The following is a 5,821-nucleotide window of genomic DNA, read 5'->3' as shown; positions in this document are numbered from 1 at the left end:
TATTTAATAAGTGAATAGAAATACGTATCAGTGAAATTTTGTTTAGTGTCTCAAAAATCAGTAAAACTTTCTTTGCTTCCATCTTTTGCCATTAACAAAAAACTGGAGAAAGCAAAAATGTTTTGTGTTTACAAAGATAAATGGCCTGTTTACCCAGAGAAGATCAAAACCTCAAATGACAACAGGGAAGATAAAAGCGCCCTCCAACACATCCCCTGAGCTGACCCTTGTCATCTTAGTCACTGGCCAGGGACCCTATATGTGGCCAATTCAAGATGAGGGTTAATAAATCATATCAACTTGTTTTGGTGATATAAAGTCGAACAGAAGCTACACCAAAGTTCAAATGCCTGTATTTTACTATTCATAAAATAAGATTCATTCCAGGAACAACTTTTAATTTGGTTTGTTTTGTTCTTAAATCAGTAAAAACAAAATTTGTCCTAGAAGCTGCAGTGACCTAAAGCAGCAAGTTTGAGCATTCATCCTCTGTTGTTGTTTTTGTTGAAATATGTTTAAATTATCACATTGCTGGATCACCTCATTTGCATGAAATTCTGAACCATACATATTAATTATAGTAAACTTTACCCCACCCCATCCTAGGGGAGCAAAAACTACTCTGGAAGATAATTTTCATTGAAATTTGACCAAACTTCATTAAGTGGACTTTGACAAGATTATAAATGATATGAAAAATAACGTTTTAACATTTGGCTATTAACTTAAGGAAATGGTTTGCCTACACAAATTTTTGTAATTTTTGATATATTCTACCCTCATATGGCCCTCAGAATTAAAGCATAATGAACAGACTGCAACTGAGTGCTAAGGTAGAATATCTTGCCAGAAGTAATAAAGGTACAGAATACCAAGTGCAGAATTTCATAGGGGCAACAAGATTCCAGTCTATATTTTTCATTTACACAGGCAAAGTGGATTTTGCAATTAACAGTTGCATTAAATGCACCAAATAAAGCTTCTAAAATTGATACTACAAGATGCCACCTTAAGTTTTCCAGGCTGCAACTGCGCATAATTTTTAAATGGTTTTCTTATGCTAAGTGAAATAAGTCAGATGGAGAAAGACAAATACCATATGATCTCACTTATATGTGGAATCTAAAGAACAGAATAAACAAACAAAACAGAAAAAGAATCATAAATACAGAGAACAAAGTGATGTTTACTAGATGGGAAGGGTGTTGGGGGGCTGGGTGAGAAAGTTGAAGGGATTAAGAAGTACAAATTGGTAGTTACAAAAGAGTCAGAGGATGTAAAGTACAGCATAGGGAATATAGCCAATAATATTTTTTAAAATATGTACAGTGTCAGATGGGTACTAGTCTTATCAGGGGTATCACTTCATAAATTATATAAATGTCTAACCACTATGCTGTACACCTGGAACTAATATATTATTAGCTCCATAACATTCAATAACATAATATTGAATGTCAACTATAACAAAAAGATAGTCATAGAGACATATGGTACAGCATAGGGAATATAGTCAATAATATTTTAATAACTATGTACAGTGTCAGATGGGTAATAGACTTATTGGGGTTATCACTTTGTGAGGTATATAAATGTCTAATCACTACATTGTTTTGTACACCTGAAACTAATATAAATGTATAAATAAATAAAATACCCCATATAAAACATGAAAAAATAAAAGTAAATAAAAAATAATAATAAAATTATTTTCTTAAATGTATTTATTTTTTTAAACATACCATGAGGAAAGTGTTAAAACTGGTGGAATTTTGCTAACTATTGTCACTCCAATATTTAATTTAAAAAACTGTTATAATAGCACAATAGGATAAGTATTCCAGATTTTGGGAGGGAGGAAGAGGGAGATATTCATAACGTTTTACCAGAATCCCCTCAACTGGATCATAGTGGATTAATGATGTGCTTTGTGGGTGTGGTTAGTAAATGATACAGGCCTGATGGATTTTTTTTTCTGCACCAAATCCCATTGATTTATATGGTCCCCTTGGCTGATAAAGAACCGTTAAGCAAGGAGTACTGGCATCATCCAGGTTGATGTTCTTCAAGCAATTGACCAACTGATCAGGTGATGGAGCTGCAATAGCCTTGGGGCCCTCACAGACTCTCCAAACATTACAAGCACTGCCCTTGCCAGTGTGCTGATTAAGAATCACTGAGAATTCCACCTCATCTCCAGGCTGTAGCTCAATGCCATCCGGAACTGCTTTCACATAGTAAAAGAGCTTCTTGCTATCTCCTACTTCATAGTTAATGAAGCCAAACTGATCTTTCACACACTTGACTGTGGCCCTCAGCAAATGTGTGATGTTGTAGGCTGAAGTCTGTGTATTTTGGCTTAGGACACACAACTGGAACTTGACACTCTAATCCCCTTTGTTGGCCATTCCAACTATGCCAAATGAATAAACCTCACATTTCGTATCCCCCTGCTCCGCGATCTCAATCATTCCTTGGTACTCAGTCTGTGTTGAATCAACACTCCTCAAGGGACGAATGACTTTTCCTGAGTAGATGACAAGATTAGCTTTCTCAGTAAGGCCATTCATCAAGTGTGTTTTGTTGACTTTTTCTACACTGACTTTGTTGCCTTTCCCTTTGGACAAGCTATACTTGACCATGTCCCCCAGTTCTAGGCCATCGATGTCACCAGAGAACTCACTGTAATGGAAACAGATTTCTTTATCATGATTGGCTGTTTCAATGAATCCAAGATTATCCTTCAGAGTCACCACATAACCCAAGAGCCTCTTGGAGTGAGAATTATGACCTAAAAGCTGCACACAAGTTGCAATCAGTTGTCCAGGCCTCTGTTTGTCATTAATTCTAAGTTCAACCTTATCTCCTATTTGATGAGAAGTAGATCCTTCCAAATCCTTGGCTTAAAAAGCAATAGTCAATTTCACCCACAATCATTATAAGCAATAACACCATCCTCAGCCTCCTTTCCTTGGCCTTTATTTGGGCTAGTGGTTTTATGATGGGAAAAAGTGGCTTCTTTTTCTACAGCGCCCAGAAAACGATGATCTGAATGGGAATGGAACAAAACTGTGCCTTTGGGCAGCTATTAAATCCTAATAGCAGAGAGCAAATCAGGAACCACAGTAAACTCTACTTTATCTGCAATATAGAGCTGGTTCTCATCCAGAACTTCACTACAGTGGAAGAACATACGAGCATCACGGCTCACACACTTGATGAAACCAAAGCCATCTCTCACGGCAGCAATTACACCCATTCCTCTGGCTTCATAGTGAACCAAAATGTATTTGATAGAATTTCTATGTTGGTTGCTTGTTCTAATTTGTCATGTTGGTCTGTTGAAATATTAAACCTCATATGGTTGCCTTCCAACAGGGTCGCCTTGGATATTGTATCTTTGTCTCCAAAGGGAAGTTCTTTAAGAATTACAAAATCAAATTTGATGAGTCCTGGCAAAGAATAGGTTATTCTGTTTTTTACTGGGTACTTTTGAGATAACTTTGGTTACAGTTCCTTCAAAACGTTCAATGCTGATATCTTCAAAATTTACTGTTCCTTGAAGCAATAGTCTGACATCTGTTGCACCTTCTTTACTACTTCTGTCCTTGATTGTGAATTCCATGTCATCTTCAGGCTGTAAGGCATTTAAGTCACCCTAAATTCACTATAGTGAAAGAATATCTCTTTTATACCATCACCTCTTTCAATAAAGCCAAACACCTTCTTCATGTCACAAACTATTTCCTGACAGTGGGCTTGTTTTATTTTCATCAGCATAATGTTTCAAGCACTTACAGCACCAGTATGTTTCTTGTTATTAATTTCAAAGTTTATTTTATCTCTGTTTTCAGCTGAATGTTCCCTTCCACATCTTCAGGTGTTTAAGTCAGATAAAAAAATTTTTAAATGATTAATAAACTTGATCACATGCAAATTAAAAAAAACACTTTCCCATTACATTTGTAGTGTACACTCCCTGTTGGACTCTGACCTAGGGCAGCTGGAGATTTACTCTCTAAGTTGAAAGGAACAGTGCACACAATTTGTCCATTCATTCATTCTTCGGGGAGGATTTCTGGTTTTATCTTCACCAGTTTAACAGCAATGGGTTTCCCAGTCTGCTGGTCAGATGATACTTTGAATTCATCATCATCTCCTACTTTTAAGTTCTGCAGGTTGCCATAATGCTGTGAACAGTGGAAGAAAAATCGAGCTTGACGTTCTGAACACTGAATAAATCTGTTAGAGGTTAGCAGTTTTTCAATAACCCCAGTTTCACGCAGTGCTGCTGAAGTACCGTTGGGGCACCCACAGTGTCCCTTGTAGTGGGGAAGGTTGGGATCAAAGCTCATCGCACAGTGATAATCAAATATTGCACTTCCAGTAGTATTTGCTGATTCTTCTTTTTCAGCACACATTTCAAAGGATGACAGTTGCTAGTATTTAAAAAAAGAGCAAGAGAAAATTATCTATCAAGCTAATAAAGAATACAACTACTACTGCACCGGGCAATCTCACAGTACAGCACTGAAGAAAACAAAGACTACTGGCAGCATTGGGAAGTGATCTTTCAAAGCTGTTGAGAAGGCACAAACTTCTTGTTTCAGATCACGTGTGTGTCATGAATTTAGGTGCACTCTTCCTTGGTCTTGTTGGTTGTTTTGAGGTTTGTTCTTTGCCTGATCTGAACCTGAAGCAGTGGTTTCTGATGGTAGTCTGTTCTGTTACACTGCAGACCGGAGAGCTCTGCGCCCCCTCTCCAGAGCCTCCATAAGGAAACAGCCTTGTATGTAGGAATAAATCTGTATCAGTAAAATGTTTAAATTAAAACTTTTGATTTTGAAACAACTGTAGATTCTCATAAAGTATGTAGGATTTAGAGACTGCTTTTAAGATTTATACATGTTTCTTATCAATTGTTAGTTCCTTTTTATTGCTTAGTAGTATTCCATGGTATGGATGTACTACAATTTGTTTACCCATTCACCCATTGGATGACATCAGAGTCATGCCCAGTTTTTAGCTATTATAAACGAAGCTATGAACAACCAAGTTCAGGTTTTTGCATGAACCTAAATTTCTAATCCCCTTGAATAAATGCCCAAGAGTGGAATTTCTGAGTTATGTGGTAATTGCAGATTGATATATTTCACTGAACTATAATTCACATATAATAAATTTCACCATTTTATAGTTTACAGTTCAGTGGTTTTTAATATATTCACAAAGTTACACATCCCTCACCTCTACCTGTTCCAAAACATTTTCATCACCATCTAAAGAAAACCATTAGCAGTCATTTCCCATTTCCCCTTTCCTTCAGACCCTGACAACCACTCACCTAGTTTCTACCCTATGACTTTCCCTATTTTGGATATTTCATATAAACAGATACATTTAATATGTGTTGTTTTCTGACTGCCTTCTTTCACATAGCATAATGTTTTAAAATGATCACTTTTTTTTGTCCATTCATAGTTGATGGACATTTGGATTGTTTCCATTTTGGGGCTGCTATGAATAATGCTGCTATGAACATTTGGGTATAAGGCTTTTTGTTGTTGTTGTTGTTGTTTTGTGTTTATTTTTGTTTTACATTGATAAATATTTTCAATTCTCCTGAATGTGTATCTAGGAGTAGAATTGCTGGTTATATGGAAACTCTATGTTTAATTTTTTGAGGAATTGCTGAATTGTTATCAAGAGGAGATGAATCATTTTACATTTTCACCATGATGTATGAGAATTCAAATTTCTCCACATCTTTACTAAAACTTGTTATTCTCCATATGTTGTATTATACCCATCCTAATGACTG

The 5,821-nt window shown here is 36.1% G+C and overlaps 1 pseudogene; it reads right to left on the bottom strand.

The window, feature by feature from the left end:
* Nucleotides 1–1,940: 1,940 nt before the first annotated feature.
* On the bottom strand, nucleotides 1,941–4,355 carry LOC109377858 (cold shock domain-containing protein E1-like; annotated as a pseudogene).
* Between the last annotated feature and the right edge of the window lie 1,466 nt (nucleotides 4,356–5,821).

This window comes from Hipposideros armiger, unplaced genomic scaffold (genome assembly GCF_001890085.2).
Source record: "Hipposideros armiger isolate ML-2016 unplaced genomic scaffold, ASM189008v1 scaffold_1587, whole genome shotgun sequence".
In the NCBI taxonomy this organism is placed as follows: domain Eukaryota; kingdom Metazoa; phylum Chordata; class Mammalia; order Chiroptera; family Hipposideridae; genus Hipposideros; species Hipposideros armiger.
This window is presented reverse-complemented; position numbering and strand designations above follow the sequence as displayed.